The sequence below is a fragment of the Trichosurus vulpecula genome, chromosome 6 (genome assembly GCF_011100635.1).
Source record: "Trichosurus vulpecula isolate mTriVul1 chromosome 6, mTriVul1.pri, whole genome shotgun sequence".
Lineage (NCBI taxonomy): Eukaryota > Metazoa > Chordata > Mammalia > Diprotodontia > Phalangeridae > Trichosurus > Trichosurus vulpecula.
Genome location: NC_050578.1, coordinates 179,709,601 through 179,732,526, shown reverse-complemented (window position 1 = coordinate 179,732,526; position 22,926 = coordinate 179,709,601).

Below are 22,926 nucleotides of genomic sequence, written 5' to 3'. Positions count from 1 at the left end.
GGAGGACCTGAGTTCAAATCCAGCCTCAGACACTTGACATATATACTAGCTATATGAACTTGGGCAAGTCACTTAACCCCAATTGCCCTGCCAAGAAAGAAGGAAGGAAGGAAGGAAAGAAGGGAGGAAGGAAAGGAAAGGAAAGGAAAGGAAAGGAAAGGAAAGGAAAGGAAAGGAAAGGAAAGGAAAGGAAAGGAAAGGAAAGGAAAGGAAAGGAAAGGAAAGGAAAGGAAAGGAAAGGAAAGGAAAGGAAAGGAAAGGAAAGGAAAGGAAAGGAAAGAAAGGAAAGGAAAGAAGGAAGGGAAGGAAGAAAGGAAGGAAAGGAAAGAAGGAAGGAAAGGAAGAAAGGAAGGAAGGAAAGAAGGAAAGGAAGGAAGGAAGAAAGGAAGGAAGAAAAATTGGTTTGGATTAGGGGATCTCCAAAATCCATTCTAGATCAACAATTATATAGCACATAAATTTTCAGAGCCCTTTATACACTTGACTCTCTCCCCAAGACTCAGTTCTTGATTTTTTTTAACAAGGATTTTCCACTCTAGTGAAGCCAAAGCACCCATAGCTCCTTCCCCCCAAGCCATGCTAATCCTAGTCCATCTGATTTTGTTGATGTTGTTTTCCATTTCTTCAAATTTTACCTATCTTAAAAGTCCATTTCCATAAGAGTCATAGAGTCATGCCCCCCCAATTATTTAAGCCAATAATGAACTCTCAAATGTAATGATAATCAAAGTCTATGCTATACAGTTTCTTAATTATATACTGTACTTGGCAGGATGAGGTGTCCTGACTCGTATGTGGGTCCCCTCAGACAAGTTGTCCCAATATCAAGGGATTGTCTGTGTCCTCATTCACTCAAAGCTTCAACTTGCAAGCCTCCATCAATGCATTTCCTTTACTAGTTAGCCAGTACAAAGTAATCAATTTAAAATAAAGAAATTTAATGAAATAACATGATCACAAAAGTAGTAGTAAAATCAATGTCCCCTGTAAACTCAGGCCACATTCTCTCATTAAAAACATATGCCTTCCTTGGCAAAAGAGGTCATGTCTATGGAACATGCATAGAAGGACATACACGTAAAGAATATGTATGACTAGGGCACATATATAGCAGGATAAGTAAAATAACTAATATTTCTGGTGTTATAGGGCCACTGCTGTCTTGGCAATGCTATCATATTGTTTCTATTCTTCTTACAGCCTTGCCGCTGGGTGAGGATCCCTGCTAGTTTTGCTTCATTATTACTGGGAGTATTCTGCTGGGCATGGCATTGTAGGACTTTATTAACATTTTTTTTTAAATTTCAGCTACAGTCAGTTGACAGGTTAACTCTTCTCCAGATGAGATAAAGTGTTTTCTTTTTTTTGTTTGTTTGTTTCCACCTCTGTTGTATTAGCATTTATATGCTTTGGCTTTTTTTTTTTTTTTTTAGTGAAACTAAGTAACTCAGTACCTCAGTCGTCAGACTAGGAAGAAAACCTCAATTGTTTTTACTTGTTTGATTTTCCTTCATAAGAAGACTCTTTACCTCCAGGGGACATTTTTTTTTTGTTTGTTTGTTTTTTGTTTTTTGTTTTTTTTTTTGTGAGGGTACAGAATAGCCAGTTACTAAATAGAACTTACAGGTACTTAGTCTATCTTTGAACCTACATCTTCCTGCTTACTAGGAGCAGTCCCTCTGTCCTGAGCTTCCATTTGATTTGTAGTTTGAAATACCCCTTTGAATTCCCTAATACCAAATTGCAAAGGCTCAAAAATCATTTTAGGATGGCCTTTCAACCTACCATCCAAATGTCTCTCTAGTGGGAGAAGACATAATTTCCTCAAACCCTCAATATTCTTTGAGTCTCCCTTGAAAGTAAAAGGAAAGAGGGGAAGAGAAGAATAAACACCTCAGACAGAGTTGCAACAAAGAATAAAAGCCCACTTTTAGTCTCTATTTCAAATTACTATTGTGTATCTTTGAGACTAGCTAGACCCTGCTGGGCGGAAGCCAAAAGGTTTGTCAATTTTTATAAGTCCCTGTCCTTTACCTGCATTTGTGTTTTCCCTTGGGTTTGTTACTCTGAGATTATCTTTCTCCTCAATAGGGAAACATGGATCCCAGTGCTTTAATTCCACCCTCACCTCATATTCCTGAGAATTAAATCTATTTTTGGCTGTTCTCTAAAGGGTCCTCCTTAGCAGGGGAGAGGTAGTATTACGGTAACCCAGAATAAAAAAATTATGAATTAAATAGGGAACAAGTAAGTTTTATTCTCACATAGAAAGGAAAATGCTAAGCAATTAGAAAAAAAAAAATACATCAAGGTATTTACATTTGTCACTAAGTAACTTTAACCTTGAAAGAGAGATGAAAATTATGAGTGAGTGAGAAGCTGTGTCATATTAGGGAGTTAAGAGTGAATAAGAAAGGCCTACAAGATTTAAAGTAATTAACAGGGATTGTGAATTTGATTCAAATGTATTTAAGAGCCTTGCAAATGTTAAAGTGATACATAAATGTGAAGTCATTATTATTTGGAATTGCCTAAAGAGGAAGAGTACCATACTACATTAATATGATTACAGAGGCTGCCTACTGTAGCAGAGTATTTGGAACCTAGTGTGGGAGCAAAGGAACTTACCTAAGAATGATTATGAGGGCATTTGAGAGCTAGATTAGTTGAGGTGCATAATGGGAGCTAAGAGAATAAAATGAGAAGAAAGACTATGGTAGAAATAGGTCTCTGCCTTTAAAATACTTTACTCTATAGCATATGTCAGTACAGAATGAATTATGATTCAAAAAATAGCAGATTACTTTAAAAAATAGATATAATGTATGTGTCTCTTGCCATCTGATCACTCTCTTTTTGACATTTTCCTTCCCCTCTCTAAAGAACTTTACATTCTTTTCATTATAACAGAGTAGAGAGAAGATAATATATATATATATATATATATATATATATATATATATATATATATATATATATATACATATATATATATATATATACATATATATATATATATATATATATACATGCATAGCTACAAGATAAGTATGACAGTTTGTGGGTAGGCACAAGCAGCTGGGGGATCATGAAAAACTTCAGAAGAAGATGCTCCTTGAGTTGAATCTTGAAGGGTTTTTAGGGATTTTAAGAGAGGAGACCTCAGTGCAAAGGAATATGGAGATGGAAGTATTGTATGTAAGGAATAGAGCACTGGACCAGAGTACATAAAAAGTATTAATGTGCAAGAAGAATGGAGAGGTAGGCTGAGGCCAAGCTGTGAAGGGTTTTGGATGCCAAACAGAGGAATTTATATTTGACCCTAGAGGTAATAGAGAGCCACTGAATTTTTTTGAGTAGGGGAGTGATATGGTTAGGTGCCTGTTTTAAGAAAAACCCTCTTAACAGCTGTATGGAGGATGGACTAGAAGGTGGTAAGACTAGAGTCATGGAAATCACCTAGTGGGTTACTGCAATTGGCCAGTTGGTAGTTGATAAGGGCCTTACCTAAAGTAGTAGTTGCAGGAATGGAGATAAATGGGTGCATGTAAGAGATGTTGAGAGATAGCAATGACTAACTTTGGCAACTGATTAGATATTGGAATAAGAGGAATAAACAATAACACTGAATATGTAGATCTGAGACACTGGAAAAGTGGTGTGCCTCCAATAGACAAAAGAAAGTCTAGAAGAAGCACGGGCATGGATGATGAAAAATGGGTTCTAGTTTATGGTTCGAAATGTCTGTGGTTCATACAATTTGAAATTCTCAGGAAGCAAAAACCAAGGCTTTGCTCAAGGGCATCGAAATTTATAAAGCAAAAAATACGTAAAATGTTTTAAAATACTGAATATTTTTGTATAATTTACATCTCTAATATAGTTCGAATCTAGGGTGTAGACCATACTAAGAATTCACAACAGTCCCTTCGAGATTTAGGATGATATAAGCTTCCATTACAGGGATGTGCTGGTAAATGTTCAGCAAATAGTTCTCAAAAATGGGAGAATTTTTTTAAAGTATGCACAACTTGCTTTTAAGGCTAATCTGCACTATTAAATGTTTTTTCTATTGTTTCTTAAATTTAGATAATCATTAAATCAACAGCCTGAATTGCCTATTTCTGAGGTATGAATGCTTACATTAAAAACTCCAAAATCATTTCTCGATATCTGGTTTCAGCTGGGACCAGTATACTCTTGCTTTAGGTCTAGAAACACTGACTATGAAGGTAACACATTAAATTCAATGGAATTTACTTAGGTTCGATACCTACTTTCAGGCCTAGGCAATGAATGTAGTATCATGGAATGATAGATTTATCATTGGAAGAGACCTAAGTGGTAATCATATCTGAATTCCTCATTTTACAGGAGAGGAAAGCAAGGCCCGGTAGAACTGGAATTTAGATCTCATGTAGGATTCCAAATGCCATGTTCATTCTTTCAACTGTACCATCATGTACAACTCATAGATCTCAAGTCAAATGTATGGTGAGAGCTCATGGATTATTTCAACTGAAATAATGGTCAATTTGCATAGCCAAGGACACTCATTCTATCCTATCCTGTACCTACCCAGGTTGAGGGGTGTACCCTGGATAGTAGAAACATGGGAAAACAAACTAATATACATTGAGAGTCTGGAACCGACAAACTACTACCAATTCCATAGGACTTGTTCCTGCTCTCTGCATGCTATGTTTCTGAGTACCTAGTTCCACAGTCTCCTTCCAACTCTATTCTGGTGGCTGACAGGCTTTGGGGAATCTGGATCTCCACTTCAGGGCTTTCTGTTTATCCCGCTTCTGTCTGTGACACCTCATGCTGTTTGCCCTCTAACTCCTCCAGCGGATGTCAATGTGTGACTAAGACACTTAGATTGAAGCCCAGGTGGTTGGCAATTATTCTCAAATGAAGGCCCTAGGAAGTGACAGGTCTAATTAACCACCAATCTCCTTCCCTACCCTGAAAAGGTCAACATCAGTCACGTGTAGAATTGACCAAAGTTTTCTTAGCAATTTTAAAAACATTTAAACAAAAATATTTGGACTTCTTCTGAGATTAGAGGTTAGCAAATACCTATAAAAAGTTCTTTATAGCCCTACAGATCAAAACTCTCATTTGATAGACTTTTGTTATCAGCCTGATCAGATGATTTCTTTGATAACTTCCCTAGTAGCATCATACTTTTAATCCAGGGTCACAACTTGAGTGCCCATAGGAAGAGTAGGTACAAACTTACAGTGTAATGCAACTGGGGCACATGTGTAGTGATCAAGGCAGTTCACCCCTCAGCTACTAAAAGGCCTCAACATCCTTTCTCTCCTCATGTAATCCTCACAAAAGTTAACTTTCGATTGCCAGTGCCATCAAGATATTCATTGCCAATGCAGTATGGAGTTTTTGCTTCTGGCAAGGGCCAGGCACCTTGAATCTGCTCCTTACCTTGAGTGACTTTCTTTCCATTTCCATGCCCTCCTTCAAGCTTCAAGCTTGACTTAGGCTTTCTCAAATTGATCTTCAACTACTGGATGGGGAGTGTTTCTATCTGAGCAACTAGCTTTACTTCTGGATGTCATAGTGGATGAAAAAGGAGGAAATCACATTCTGTCCTCCCACCAAGAAGTGAAAAGCTCAGTTCTTTCTTGACATCTGACTCTCAACTTTCAAGACATAAGGGACTCTTAAGACTGCTGAAAGGCTGCTAACTGACTCTAGGCATTAGTTTCATAAGGGTAGGGCCAAAATTTTGCTCCTCCAATGCCATTGCTTCCTTCTGACTTAATCAGATAAGCGAGGGCAAGAAATCCATATTTTATAAAGTATATCAGATTGGTATAACAGAGGACTTCTTTATCGTCTGTGTTTATATCTTGTGAGTACATCAAGTAAGTTTGGATTAGTGGGACAAAATGACAGAGCATAGCATTATACTTTGATAAATCCATTACATTTTATCCACCCAGGATTTCAATTCAAGATTTCATTAACTTTTTTGAGAGGTATTATGATCATAGATGTTAACCTTCGAGGAAAATCTGGGTTCAAGTGCTGCTTTTGACATACATTAGTTATGTGATTTAGAAAAATAAAAAAAAAAACATTTAATTTTTCAGTGTACACAAGGAACTCTCTAGCATTATAAGTTTTAGATGAATTAGAGATTGGTATCATGGAAGGACTTTTCCATATTAGGATTACATATTGATAGTTAATGAAACCAAAGGTATATAGAATCTCTCCTAAAATATGTATATATATGATTTTTATGAGCAGTTGTAATTTCTTTCCTTTAGTTAACCTATTTTTTAAGAAATTAGACAATGTTAGAATACAGGAAAGAAAGTAATAAAATAATTTTGTGGGGCTTGTGAATGTGTATGTTTCAATTTAACATCCAGGGGGAAAATTATGACAACTAGAGACATAAGTTGACTAATATCAACTAGTAAAAAAATTCAAAGTGAGATAGTTTCCATTCCCAGGAGAAATCTATTTAGGAAGTATAGAAATATAAGGTTTGCCTCCAAAAAGGCAATTTTTCCCTTAAAGTCCAAAGTATATTACTTCTTCAGTATGTCTGAAAATTTTTTGTAACAATCCTTAAAATATTACAAAATTTCAAACAAAAAAAATGCTACATCAGCTCTAAAAATAGATAATATGATATTCTTAGGTGTGAAGCAAAGATTATTATTGGATAAGAAGAAATAAGACATTAGAAGTAGAAAAAATGAAGATAATAAATTGATTGTTTACTATCAGCAAAATTCATGTACATACTAAGTTCATGTGAGGAAAGGAGAAAAATGAGAAGCAACATTTGAATGTTGTTAGCTGACATTATTTGGGATTCCTTTTTAGATTAAAAAAATATGATTTTGCAATGCAGTAACAGAACAAAACTGTGTCCACAGCTAATTTACTAACATACTTTGCTCAAAAGCCCTATTCCATTTTGTTTTGCTTATCTTTGCTTCTTTTGGAACCTTCCTGCCAGGATGTATTTTGAGTTTTCTTGGGAAGACTTATTTAATAAGGTCATGCTTTGACGAAATTTCGCATAGCTTGGAGGTGACCCTGTGTTCTCAGAAGCTCTGGGGAACACAAGTGCTGTAGCTTCAACCAAACTCAATAAAAAATGCCAGTGTAATCTTACCGAGGGAGTGTGTCTTATCTGAGGAATAGCCTAGATAAAGTCAGAAGGGTTTAATCACCTAAAGACTAGCCTGCCACACCGTGAAACCTTTGCTAGGCCAATATAGCCTAAGAAGATGGTCTACAAAGTTGTGCAAATATTGCTATTTTAATTGGTGGAGGGCATACTTAGTCCTTGAATTCTATTTTATTGATGTTTTGGCTCAAGGGCAGGGTTAATATTTATGGTTTTGGCTTTCTATGTATCATTATGTATCATATATGACACATAGTCATAGTAAGCACAATAAATAAGTAGTCGTTGATTGTTTACTTGCTTGACTAAAATCATGAAAGCTCTATATGATTAATATTAAATAATAATAAATAATATGTAATTATAGAATAAAATAAAAATGTAATATTAACATTAATAATAAATAATAAAGCTTAATGTTGGTGTAAAATGTAGCAAGGTGGTATAATAACATGCCTGAATAGGATTCAAGAAGACCCCCAACTGAATTCTGCTTCAGACACTTACTGTGTGGCTCTGAAAAGTCACTTTACCTCTGTCAGGCTTAGTTTTCTCATCTGAAAAATGAAGATAATAGTAGAACCTACCTCAAAGAGTAGTTGTGAGTATCAAATCAAATGAGATAATATGTGCAAAAGAATTTAGAAATCTTAAAACTATATATATATATATATATGTGTGTGTGTGTGTGTTTGTGTGTGTGTATGTAAATATGTATGCATGTGTATATATGTATATACATATGTATATGTATGTATATCTGTATATGTATGTATACACATACATATACCTATACATACATGCACACACATATATGTGCCTATATATGTATATGTGTGTATGTATGTGTAAACACACACACATACATATATAGGCAATTAGATAGTGCTGTGGACAGAATGTAGCTCCTGAAACCAGGAGAAGCTGAGTCAAATTCTGCATCAGACTCTTACTAACTGTGTGAACTGGGGTAGTTCACTTTGCCTCTCACTTTCACATTCTTCATCTATAAAATGGGGGTAATAATAGCACCTAACTATTATGAGATCAAATGAGACAATATATGTAAATCACTTTGCTAACCATAAGATATATAAATACTAGTTTTGTTTATTGTTTTTGTTGTGGTTAATCTAAGACAGTGGCTTTATTTGACTTCAAAGTAGAGAACTAGAAATTATAGGTGAAAGAAGGAGGCATATTTAGGCTCAATATAAGAGGACAATATCCCAAAAGTTGAATTTGTCTAAATGTAAAATATTTTGTTTTGGCAAGTAGTGAGTTCTCCTGTCAGAGAAGGATTTTTAAACAGAAGCTGAATAACTTCTTTTTAAGAATGTAAGGGGGGCACAGCCAAGATGGCAGAGTAGGGACTTCTTTGAACTCTCTCCCAAACCCCTCCAAATACATGTGAAAAATGACTCTAAATAAATTCTAGAGCAGCAGAACCCACAGAATGACAGTGAAACAAATTTCTAGCCCAAGACAACCTTGAAGGTCTACAGGAAATGTATGCTGCACCAGGCTGAGAGAGGAACACATGCCAATGCTGGCAAAATGGTCACAGGCTGTGCCCCCAGAAAACCTGAAGCAGGTCTCAGGGGACTGCATCACTGGCAGCCGTGGTGGTTTCCAGACTTCTTAACCCACAAATGCCAAAAACAGCTTAGAAGGTCAGTAGGAAAGGTTTGTCAGACCAAGGTAAGAGAAGAGCATGGTCCAGCCAAGGCCTGAGGGTGGTAGCACTGGCAGGAGCAGTGACTACTTCTGAGCTTTTGGCCCACAGACTGTGGAGGGATCAAGCAGTTGATCAGAGGGGGATTGCAGGGATCTCTTTGCTGTTGCCGAGGCAGGATTCTCTTGCTTTGCCCTGCTTGGATCTGGGTCACAGTCCTGGGTGGTGGTCCTGGGGTGGAAAAGAATGCTGGTGTGGCAGAGCTTGTGGAGGCAGTGGAGATGGAATCCTCCTCATAGTTCCAAGGCAGAAAAGATGCTTGAGGTCAATCACAGACCAGAGCAAAGACTAGGAGAGAAGTAAACAACTCTCTTTTGATCATAACATCTTGGAAGAACTGAAAATTTACACATCCTAGAAGTATCTGTGAAAACACTTGCATAAAACCCCAGAAGCTTGGCACAGTACACTTTCCACAATGGAAGCAGAGTCGCACCTTGACAAAGTGCTCAAAAGTCAAGTAACTGGCTGAGAAAATGATCAAACAACAGGAAAAATATCAGACTATTGAATCTTACTTTGGTGACAAAGGAGATCAAAACATACAACCAGAGGAAGATGACAGAGTCAAAGTTCTACATCCAAAGCATCCAAGAAAAATATAAATTGGTCCCAGGTTGTGGAGAGCTCAAAAAGGATTTTGAAAATCAAGTAGGAGAAGTAGAGGAAAAATGGGGAAGAAAAATGAGAGTGATTCAGGAAAATCATGAAAAACAAGCCAGCAGCTTGCTAAAAGATATCCAAAAAATGCTGAAGAAAATAAAACCTTAAAAAATCCACTAACCCAAATGGCAAAAGACATCCAAAATGCCAATGAGGAGAAAAATGTCTTAAAAAGAAAAATTGGCCAAATGGAAAAGGAGGTCCAAAACCTCACCAAAGAAAATAATTCCTTAAAAATTAGAATGGAGCAAATGGAAGTTAATAACTTTATGAGAATTCAAGATATTATAAAATAAAACCAAAAGAATAAAAAAGGAGACAATGTGAATATCTCATTGGAAAAACAACTGACCTGGAAAATAGATCCAGGTGAAATAATTTGAAATTTATTGGACTACCTGAAAGTCATGATAGAAAAAAAAAAGAGCTTATACATCATCTTTGAAAAAATATCAAGGAAAACTGCCCTGATATTCTAGAACCAGAGGGTAAAATAGAAATTGAAAGAATCCACTGATCACCTTCTGAAACAGATCCTAAAAGTAAAATCCCTAGGCATATTATAGCCAAATTCCAGAGTTCCCAGGTCAAGGAGAAAATATTGCAAACAGCCAAAAAGAAACAATTCAAGTATTGTGGAAATGCAATCAGGATAACACAAGATTTAGCATCTTCTATATTAAGGGACTGGAAGGCTTGGGATATGATATTACAGAGGTTAAAGGAGCTACAATTAAAACCAAGAATCACCTACTCAGCAAAACTGAGTATAATCCTTCAGGGGAAAATTGGAAATTCAATAAAATAGAGGACTTTCAACCATTCTTGATGAAAAGACCAGAGCTGAATAGAAATTTTGACTTTCAAATACAAGACGCAAGAGAAGTATAAAAAGGTAAACAGGAAAGAGAAATCATAAGTTGAACTGTTTACTTTCCTACATTGAAAGATAATATTTGTAACTCATGAGACCTTTCTCAGTATTAGGTAGTTTGAGGGAATATATGTGTAGATAGATAGATAGATAGATAGATAGATAGATAGATAGATAGATAGATATATACATATATGTATATATACATATATTTATGTAGACAGAGTGCACAGGGTGAGTTGAGTATGAAGGGACGGTATCTAAAAAATAAAATCAAGAGGTGAGAGAGGAATGTCCTGGGAGAAGGAGAAAGGGAGAGGTAGAATGGGATTAATTATTTCACATATAAGAGGCATGTAAAGGCTTTTACAATAGAGGGGAAGAGGGGGAGGTAAAAGAGAATGAGTGAACCTTACTCTCATCAGATTTCGCTTAAGGAGGGGATAACATACACATTCAATTGGGTATGGAAATCTATCTTACTCTACAGGAAAGTTGTGTAGGAGGGAAGGGGATAAGAGAAGGTGGGATGATAGGAGGGAGGGCAGATTGGGGAAGGGGCTAATCAGAAACAAATACTTGAGGAGGGACAGGGTCAAATGAGAGAATAGAATAAAAGGAGGGGCCAGGATAGGATAGAGGGAAATATAATTAGTCTTTCACAACATGACTATTGTGGAAATGTTTTGCGTGACTACACATGTATAACCTATATCAAACTGCTTCCCTTCTCAATGATGATGGGTGGGTAGGGAGGAGGTATTTGGAGACTTTGGTACTCAAAGTTTTAAAAGCAAAAAAGCGAATGTTATTTTTTTACATGCAACTGGCAAATAAGATATACAGAGAATGGAGTATAGAAATCTATCTTGTCCTACAGGAAAATAGAATGGAAGGATATAAGAGAAGGGGGTGGGTGATAGAAGGGAGGACAGATTGGGGGAACGAGTAATCAGAACACATGCCATTTTGAGGTGGGAAGAGGGGAGAGGTGGGGAGAAAATAAGGAACTCTAAATATTGTGGAAGTGAATGTTGAAAACTAAAAATAAGTTAATTAATAAAAGAATTTTTTTTAAAAAAAAAAAGAATGTTATACAGTGTAGGGGATTCATTTCCTGGGCAAGCAACTGGACTGAGTGACCTCTAAATTTCCATCTAGTTTTAAAATTCTGTGATTCTAAATACCATAGGGACCTAGAAATTTTATAAGCTCAGGGGTGGCAAAAAAAAATCTCCCAGATCTGTCTCTAGAAGTCCTCTAACTCAATTACATATAAATTAGACCACTAATTCCAGAAGGCTCCAACTTAATTCAAATGTTGACTAAGATCTTGACCATATATACAGTGAAAAGAGAATTGGAGTCAGAATCAAAAAAAAATCTTTATTCTATCATTCCCTCTGCTAGTCATGTGACATTGGAGAAATTCAGACTCTCCGTGCCTCACTTTTCTCATCCAAAATACAGTTATCTTCACTGTCCAATCTTTGGTGGTGTTGTATGGCTTAGATGATATAAGGTGTGTGAAAGGACATTGAAGAGCTATAATATTCAGTGCCCATTGATATGCAGTGCAAGTATAATAAAAATTACATTATTATCAAAGTTTTTGAAAGATTTAGTGCTTAAACTACAAATGAGATACTTTATAAGGTTAGATTTTTTTTAAATCATTTCATTTTGTGAATCAAGAAGAGCTAGAGTATTAAGGGAAACTATTTTTAAAAGGTATATATTAAATGGGTATAGCATTTACAAACCTGAAAAATATTATAAAGCAGCGATTATTAAGATCATTTGGCTCTGGCTAAAGACAAGGAAGATTCATAAATAACTGAAATCAATAAATCATTGTTTGATAAACACAAATGCATAAATTACACAGGAAAAAAAGTTGCTATTTGCTAAGAACTATGAAAACTTGAAGCATTCTGATAGAAATTAGACTTGGACCAATATTTGAGACAATATTTCACTGTAACTTCCAAATGGAAATATGACCTGAGTATTGAAGCTGACACTATTAAAAATTAGAATAAAATAAATAATATACTTTTCAGAGTAATGGGTTAGTAATTATATTCTGAGCAAAACAAGTGGTTGAAGCAATTAGAAAGATAATTTTGGATTACATTACTTTTGAATGATTTTCCATGAGCAAAATTAATACATATAGGATAGGAGGGAAAAGAATCCACTATAATGATAAAACCTTGAATTTAATTTCTCTTATATTTGATTGGTGTGTAAAATATCCAAGGAACATATTAGAATAAAACATGAATTTCAAATAACTAACTGTCATATGAAGGGATATTCTAAGTCAACAATAATGAGTGTAATGTGAATCAAAACAACAATGATATACCTGACACTAAACAACTTCAAAAATATAACAAAAGATGGGATTAGTCAAAGTTTAAAAAAAAGTCTTAAAAAGACAGGAACATTGATATATTGTGGGAAGAGCTGTGAATTGGTGTAACTGTCCTGCATAGCTATTTGGAATTATGAAAATAAAGGATCTAGACTGTTCATAATCTTTGACAAAGAGCCAAGAAAAACAATAGGCACATTGTTTACTATGTTATCTTACTGTTTGCCCTTTGTACTCAAAGAGGACCAATGACATTACAAAAGAATAACCACCACAAAAGATTTCAAACTGAATGTTATAAATTATAGTTACCAAGCTTGGAACCAAAAAAATATATGAGAAGGCACCTCTACTCTCCCCGCCCCCCTCCCACTACATACGCATTTCTTTGTGGATGCAGGGATTCATGTCCATGAAACACCATATATAATGATAGGATATTTTTACCCATTTATTGATGTTTGTTTGCTGATTTCTTTTTTTCTTTTCTCACTCTTTGTGATCATTTGTTTTTAGAGAGGCTCTTTGGAACGGGAGAGAGGACAGATAAGAGGGAAATGTAGGTGATTAAAGATGGATACTATTAAAAATCCATTAAAAAGAAATCCTAATAAATGCTATGCAAATATAAGGTAATGTCCTTTCAACCTGGGGGAAATCCTAAATTGACATATTAATACCTATCATCATCCACTAACACATGTGACTGAGGAAATTGCACTCAGTATTTTGATTGGAATGGGATAAAGAAGGAGAAAATGGAAAGCTCTAGATCACAGGATTACAACAGAAAGGTTATGTTTAGGGGAGCTATTACAAAATTGACTCAAGAGCCAAAGACAGAAAAAGAGTAACAGACTTAATTGAAGATGCCATTTTCCTTAGACTGGCTTTGATCTTAATAATCTCTTGACTTCTTTTGACAGAAAAAATACTACCCAGTGTCAAATAATTCACAGTTTCTGGATAATCTAAATAATGGACATCCTACCGGGACATTTCATTCCAAGAAGCTGTTGTCTTCACCTTGATATGTTGCCAGTTGATGATGCTAAATTGATAAGTGAGATTTTTCTCTTATGTATCTCAGAACAGTAAATTTGCGTGTGTGCGTGCGTGCGTGCGTGCGTGTGTGTGTGTGTGTGTGTGTTTTCTCATTTTTGCAATGAAATTTTACTTGGTTCTTTGAAGATCTGCCCTCCAAACACTGTGTGAAATAGCCCTTAAGTTGGTTTTCTGGTTTCAAAATTAAATCTTATAAATAATGAATACTTCAATTGCGAGTCTTAGGAAAAATGTAGTCATAAGAGCAGAAGAAAAACTAACCTTTAAGACTCTTTTGGAGTGAAGAAAACTCCTGAACTTATTTAATGAAAATACCATTAAAAATTCTCTGACTCACAGGTACCAACTCAAATTTCATCCCCTTTCTAATTTGTTCCTGCTTGTACATACAGGCAGACAGCAGCTAGATAATATAGTGGATAGAGCTCTGGGTCTGCAAGACATGAGTTCAAATCCAACCCCAGACATTTACTAACTGTGTTAGTCCAAGCAAGTCACTTAACCTCTTGTTCCTCAACTATAAAAGGGGCATAGTAAAGGCACCTATCTCCCAGTGTTGTTATGAGTATCAAATAAGAGAATATTTGTTAAGCCTTTTGCACAGTGCCTGGCATACAGTATATAATAAGGAGATGCTTACTTTCTTCCAGAGAGACATAGATACGCATTCACATTACAATTTATTCTATGCATGAGAAATACCTCTAACCAGAACAAGTGGCTTTAGTTTCTATATGTTCCAAATCTGGTTTTCTGAAGTACCCTAACAATATATATGAATAGGAAGCAGTTGAGAACATGTAGATAGATAAAGCATTTATTAAGTGCCAGGCTTTGCTAAAAGGTGAGGATGCTTATAAAAGCAAACAAAACAGTCACAGAGCTTGCATTCTAACGGAGGAAAAAGAAATGTGTGTGGGGTATTGATGAGCAATTTGTGATATCGGGATGCATGGCTGAACTGTATATAGTACTTTACCCATAGAAGTATAAGGGATAAAATTAAAGATACTGACAACTTCCAAACAGATGATGATTTTTCTTTTTCTTGCCACAACTCATAAAATTATCTAATAACTTGGAGGATAACAATTTGCATTAGTTGAGGGAGTTTGGACTTTTGTCCTTTATCAAAGCTCTTTGAAGTTTTCAAGTTTATACTCCAAAATTTTGTCAAAAAAGTTTCAAATGACCTAAGTAAGACATAAGAACCTAAAAACTTGTTTGTTTCATTGTTTTGCCATTTGTCTTGACTTTTCACCCATCATCATTATTTCTTATTTCTGGAGTGTATCATAATTAGAAATGCTAAGTGTTAGAAACATCTCCCCCCACCACAGGCCTCCCACCCCACTTTTGATCATTGTTTTCAAATAGAAACCAAAAAGCACTCCTATTTGAATTGAATCCATTGACTTATGATTCAGGGTCCATGTGGAGGCAGCCTTGAAGCAATGGCTCTTCATGGACTCTTTGATTCATAAAAAGATACAGACACCGATACTGCTCAGACTCAAAAGGAAAGTATGTGGGTGGGTAAAAGGACATAAGAAAAGATGGAAGATATGCTACTTGGTGCTCTGAATCACAGAATGGAGGTGAATATAGTTTCAAGCCTTTGGGAAAGAAGACTAGGGACCCAGCTGGGGTCAGTCAACTTCTTGATGTTACTTAGGACAAAGATCTAGCCTTGTTAGCTCTCATAACTACCAGTTTGAGGAGCTTATGGACGCAAGTAATTCAGAGAAACTTTGACTTGCTCATGGTCACAGAGTAATTTTTAATAGAGGAATGATTGGCAACGAAGTTTTCCAGGCACTAAGTTCTGCATTCTTCCATCCCAGTCCTAAAATGTATAATTATAATCCAGTCTTTTATTCAGCAAAACATCCCCCACCCCCACCCCCAGTGGCAAATGCTCTTTGTATAAATTGCCATTTCTTTAATTATTTACTATTCAAGGGCCATAGATCATGAACCTAATTTTATTTCTCAAGTGTCCTAAATATAATAGCTGTCTACTTTAAATAATACTCAAGAAATTATTCTATTCACTCTTGTGGATGATCTTTCTGCGTTAATTTAACTGATTTCTATTGAATTAAAAATGTTTTATATTTATAGACAGCTTCCAAATGCCTGAGTTGCCATAAGTATTAGAATCTTTGTGAAATATTCTTGTCAAGGAACAATAACCCATTTCATATATTATGTATTCTATCAGGTTGTGACTGTATGTAAGTTTATTTTTCTAGGAACATGATTTGACCTATGGTATATATAACATGGCTTAATAGCATCATTAAAACCAGGTCCTATCGAATTTCTAAAGAGGTAGACTTCATTATCTCAAACTTTTAACAAAGAAAATGGTTTTCATACTGTGCCCCATGAAATATCATTGTATTTAATGTGGACCCATTATTAAAAATATTATAGAATATAATTGTTCATTTTCTCCTATAAACAGCAGAAATATAGGCATAGGTGGCCAAAGAATATTAAATAATATTTTTCCAATGCAAACTTTTCATGTAAAGCTATTTCTTTATCCTTAGGGAATGCAGGTATAATAGAATTGTCAGAGACCTTTCTACATTCTTGAACAAATAAAAAAAAACAATTTTGAAAAGTAAAGTACTTTTGCAATAAAAAAAAAAAACACGTTCTACTATTACTTGTCCAGTCTGAGTGACAATCAGATTTGAAAGCACTTATCTTCAATTTCGTCTCTTGAAAAACTACCTTAACATAGAGCAAAGAAAAAGAGCAGCCCTTGGATAATATATATATATATATAAATTTTAATGTTGAGTTGTAAGGAAGCAATCTCTTATGTAAAGCCAAAGCAACTTTGGTATTTCATTATTTTAATTCCTTCCTCATCAATGTTTTTGATCCTTTGCCACAAATGCTAGAAATGAGTATGTGTGTATACTGCTTCTATGATATTTATTAATTGTAAATATCTGTCTGAAACAAATTATTTTTATGTATTTCAGTTATAGTCCCTGTAAAGTTAATAGTTTAGAGGCTATCTTGGACCCCAGCTTGGGTCTCTGATTTTTTCTTGAATTCTATGGCAGAATAGTAATAAATATTAGCCTTAAATGCCATTTTTCAATATGTCAATCAAATGTATCTTGAACACTGAATATTTGTGTAAAGTCATTTAACCTCTCCATTTCTTCATCTGTAAAATCAAACTGTAAGCTGATCTCAGGTTTCTTGGAGCTTACAATCCTATAATATCCATCTACTCTGTACTTAACATAGTACCTAGCGCATAAAAGGCAACTAGTACATAATTGTCAACTTGTTCAACCCTACTTTATTTCTAGATCCAAAGTATCCATATTTTTCTCTAAACTTGTTATTTCACTGTAAATATATATTGTCAGAAACCCATTTTTAAATGGGTTGGAGAAGTTATTCAATCATGTTTACATCCTCCAAGTGTGAGTTTGAAACCTCTTCAGAATGTAAATAGAGAGGCAGAGCCAAGATGGCAGCTGGAAAGCAGGGACTTGCTTAAGGTCTCCCCCAGGTCCCTCCAAACACATGTAAAAAATGGCTCTGAACAAATTCTAGAGCTGCAGAACCAATGAAATAGCAAAGGGAAGCAGGGCTTCAGCCAAGGACAGACTGGATGATCTCTGGGTAAGGACTATCCCACAGAACTGGGAGTGAAGCAGAGCAGAGCCGAGCAGGGCCTCACCAGAACCAACCACAGCAGGAGCCGGGCAGAACAGGCCTTAGCACCCTGAAACAGTGAGCTTTGGCACTTACCAGTCTTCTCAACCCACAAACTCCAAAGACAACAGAGCAGGTTAGTGGGAAAAAACTGCTGGGACAGAGTGAAAAGAGTTCTTCCACCCTGGGATTGTGGAAGCGGTGCAGCTCGATTGCTTCCAGAGCTACAGCTGCAGTTGCTTCCAGGCCTAGGCCTACGTGGTGGGAGGAATTAAGCAGCAGATCAGAGCCAGAGTGCTGGGATCTGAGTTGGGGTCCAGGTTAGCAGTTCTTGGGGGAGGAGGAGTGCTGGTGTGGCAGAGCTTACTGTGTAGAAATAGCTCTGAAAACAACAGCACAGCATTTCAAGCCTGGGACAAAGTACTCTCTACTTTATAGGAAGTCATACCCCAACAACAAGTGCAAGGGTCAAGTAGTTGGCTGGGAATGTGAACTGGCAGCAAAAACACTCACATTCAGACTGAGACTTTGGAATCTTTTTAGGTGACAAAGACAACCAAAATATACAGCCAGAAGAAGTCAACAAAGTCAAAGAGCCTACACCAAAAGCCTCCAAGAAAAAGATGAATTGGTCTCAGGCCATGGAAGAGCTCAAAAAGGATTTGGAAAAGCAAGTTAGACAAGTAGAGGAAAAATTGGGAAGAGAAATGAGAGTGATATGAGAAAACCATGAAAAACAAGTCAATATTGAAGAAAATAACACCTTAAAAATAGACTAATTCAAATGGAAAAAGAGCTCCAAAAAGCCAATGAGGAGAAAAATGCCTTGAAAGGCAGAATTAGCCAAATGGAAAAGGAGGTCCAAAAGACGACTGAAGAAAATATTACCTTAAAAATTAGTTTGGAGCAAATGGAAGCTAGTCGCTTTAGGAGAAATCAAGATATTATGAAACAGAACCAAAGAATGAAAAATTGGAAGACAATTTGAAATATCTCATTGGAAAAACCACTGACATGGAAAATAGATCCAGGAGAGATAATTTAAAAATGGTTGGACTACCTGAAGGCCATGATCAAAAAAAGAGCCTAGATATCATCTTTCAAGAAATTATCAAGGAGAACTGCCCTGATATTCTAGAGCCAGAGGGTAAAATGGAAATTGAAAGAATCCACCAATCACCCCCTGAAAAAGATCCCAAAACCAAGACTCCTAGGAATATTGTCACCAAATTCCAGAGCTCCCAGATCAAGGAGAAAATATTGCAAGCAGCCAGAATGAAACAATGTGAGTATTGTGGAAACACCATCAGGATAATACAAGATCTAGCAGGTTCCACATTAAGGGATCTAAGGGCTTGGAATATGATATTCCAGAGGTCAGTGGAGATAGGATTAAAACCAAGAATCACCTACCCAACAAAACTGAGTATTATGCTCCAAGGTAAAATATGGATTTTCAATAAAATAGAGGACTTTCAAGCTTTCTCAGTGAAAAGACCAGAGCTGAATAGAAAAATTTGACTCTCAAAGACAAGAATCAAGAGAAGAATGAAAAGGTAAACAAGAAAGAGAAATCATAAGGGACTTACTAAAGTTGAACTGTTTTGTTTACATTCCTACATGGAAAGACGATGTGTGTAATTCATGAGACCTCAGTATTAGGGTAGCTGAAGGGAATACACACACACACACACACACACACACACACACACACACATATGCTTATATATGTATATGTATGTGCATATATATGCATATATATGTATATGTATGTGTATATATATACATACATACATACATACATACATACATACATATATACACAGAAGGCACAGGGTAAGTTGAATATGAAGGGATGATATCTAAAAAAAAAATCAAATTAAGGGATGAGAGAGGAATATATTGAGAGAGGGAGAAAGGGAGAGATAGAATGGGGTAAATTATCTCACATAAAAGTGGCAAGAAAAAGCAGTTCTGCAGGAAGAGAAGAGAAGACAGCTGAGGGGGAATGAGTGAATCTTGCTCTCATTGGATTTGACTTGGGGAGGGAATAACATACATACTCAATTGTGTATCTTACCCCACAGGAAAGAAGGAAGAGGATAAAAAAGGGGGGATGATAGAAGGGAGGGCAGACAGGGGGAGGAAGTAATCAAAAGCAAACACTTTTGAAAAGGGACAGAGTCAAGGGAGAAAATTCAATAAAGGGGGACAGGATAGGAGGGAGGAAAATATAGTTAGTCTTTCACAACATTAGTATTGTGAAAGGGTTTTACATAATGACACATGTGTGGATTATGTTAAATTGCTTGCCTTCTTAGGGAGGGTGGGTGGGGAGGGAAGAGGGGAGAGGATTTGGGACTCAAGGTTTTAAAAGCAGATGTTCAAAAAAAAGTTGTTTTTGCATGCAACTGGGAAATAAGATATACAGGCAGTGGGGCATATAAATCTATCTTGCCCTACAAGAAAGTAAGGAAAAAGGGGATGGGAGTTAGAGGGGTGACAGAAGGGAGGGCTGACTGGGGAATGGGGCAATCAGAATATATGCCATCTTGTAGTGGGGGGAGGTTAGAAATTGGGAGAAAATTTGTAATTCAAAATCTTGTGGAAATCAATGCTAAAAACTAAAAATATTAAATAAATAATAAAAATAATGTTTTTTGAAAAAGAATGTAAATAGAGAGTAGGTGTCTCATTGAATGATCAGGATCAACTACGACTGCATCTATATCCCATGTGAAGTACTGGTACATTTCCATGAAAAATCAGTTATAATAGAGAAGAAGCCTGGCCTAATGAAGAGAGTGTAGGGCATTGAGTCAGAAAAGCAAAATTCAAATCTTCTAATTCATTCTAGCTTTGTAACTATGGACAATTTACTTGACCTCTCTAGGACTGTTTTCTTTCCTGTAAAATTTCGGTAATAATTCTGCTAGTATTTGTATTTCAGGTCTGTTGTAAGGTTTGTCATTCTAAATGATGAAGGGGAAAAAGATTCATTAAATTTCATTTTAAGAATGGACTGATTAATTATGATAAAACATTTTTTATGTGTAATGGGTGGGACTGGGGCAAACACCCTATCAGCTTGCTTAGATGATTTACCCTTTTCACCTAAAGGATGCTGGGAGAATAACCATAAGTAAAGAAATGCCTTGGAGAGTTTGGAGATCATGTTTATGTATCCCACAACTAATCTGGTTGGCTAAACATATGATGAAAAGGAAAATATTTGATTGGACTCAGAGACAATTCAAAAAGTCTGTCAGAAACATGTGTTGTTAGAGATACTTCTAGGCACCTATAAATTTTCAGTTCTTCTAAGGTGGTATGATCAAAGGAGAATTGTTTATTCCTCTCCTGGCTTGTGCTGTGGTCTGTGAGTGACCTCAAGCACTATTTTCTGCCTTGGAACTGTGAGGAAGATTCCCCTGTCACAGCTACCACAAGCTCTGCCTTGCCAGTGATCCTTTTCACCACATGACTGCCACCCAGGACTGTGACCCAGATGCAAGCAGGGCAAAGAGAGCAAAGCAAAGAGAATCCTGACTCAACAACAACAAAGAGATCCCTGAAATGCCCCTCTGATGAGCTGCTTGATGCCCACACCATCTGTTGGCCTGGAGCTCCAAAAGTAGCCACTGGTGCTGCTTCCACCATCACCACCACCACCTCAGCGGCCGTGGGGCTGGACTGTGCTCTTCTCTCACCCAGAACTGATAGTTTCCTCACTGACCTCTACTTTGTCTTTGGCATTTCTAGGTTGAAAAGTCTGGAAACTACCATAACTGCCAGTGATTCAACCCCCTGAGGCCTGCTCTGGCTCGTTGTGCTGGCATGGCCCACACAAGATTGTGCTCTGCTCCCAGTCCCACACAATAGACCCTTCCTGTTGGTGCTCTAGGTTGTCTGGAGCTGGAGATTTGTTTCATTCTGTCACTTTCTGGGTTTTGTTGCTCTGGAATTTGTTTAGAATCATTTTTTACAGGTATTGAGGGATAGTTCAAGCAAGTCCCTACTTTTATTCCGCACAAGATCATTTTACACCCTGGAACTGTGATCAGGTTCCCCAGTCTTGCTAGTACTCCTCTTTATCCTGGGATTCAGACTCCAAACTGTGCATGGGCAATGCAACAGAGTTCTGCAACCTCTCCTAGCAAAGGGTCCCCTGTATTATCCTTCTGACTAGTTGTCTCATCCCTTTACAATCTGTGGAAAGAGAGTTCTAAAAGCTACTGCTCATGATTCAATCTCCCCCGAGACCTACTGCTGGCTTGCCCAGGTATGCTAGGCTATGCTACACTCTCATCCCATTAAAAGAGAAAGTTTCTGCCAACTTTCTAAGTTGTCTAGGGAGAGAAAATGCTTTCATCCCATTCTTTCGTTGGTTCTTGTGCTCCCAAATTTGTTTTCTGGCATTATTTTAAAGTTGTATGATGGGGAATTTAGGAGAGCTCAGGCAAGTCCCTACTTGTATTCTGTCATTTTACCAATATAAATGTTTAAAGTAATATTTAAATATTTTTGTTTTTGGATGTAGACCTTTAGTTTCATTAGAGTAGGGAATTTCCAATAAGGAAATTTCCCACTCAACCAAGGCAGATAGACAACTGTTTTGTAATGTATGTTCTTAGAGTGGTGCCTGGGTACTAAGAGGTACTGGCTAGTCTCCTGTCAAATAACTAGTATATCTGAGAGGTGGGACTTAATTCCACATTTTCCTGAGTCCAAGGCCAACTCAGTCCACTCTCTACTATGTCATGCCAACTCCCTTGTTTACTAGCTTTTTAAAAATAGAAATGCCCCATTTATTCATAGTAAAATAAGTATACCCTCTCATTTGATTTGAATAGAAATGAACAAACTGCTCTCTATATCTATCTCAAAGGAATGATCATTTATATAAGACTATAAAGGTAATTATAAAAATAACTCCATCTCTACTACTTATGTTGGGAATTGTTTCAGAATTCTGAGTGGATTGTCATTAAATTAACTGGTCAATCATAAACCACACCGCCATTAAGTAGGTGACTTATATAATTATGCCATGACTTGATTGTATATAAAGATTTCACAAGTTAAAGGTTTTGTTTCTTCTCTTCATTTGCCAGAAACCATCCATCCAAACCTACATATAATTCACCAAAGATCTATCTGTAGTGCCTCTCTTTCAAAAGTACAAAAATTAAGGGAGTGTCTGTCAATTGGGCAATCACTGAACAAAATATTGTAAATGAAGGTAATGAAATAGCAGTATGCCATAAGAAACAGCTAAGGCGATGGTGCCTCAGAGTTTAATTCTTTTTTATTTTATATTTTAAATGGTATATCATAAA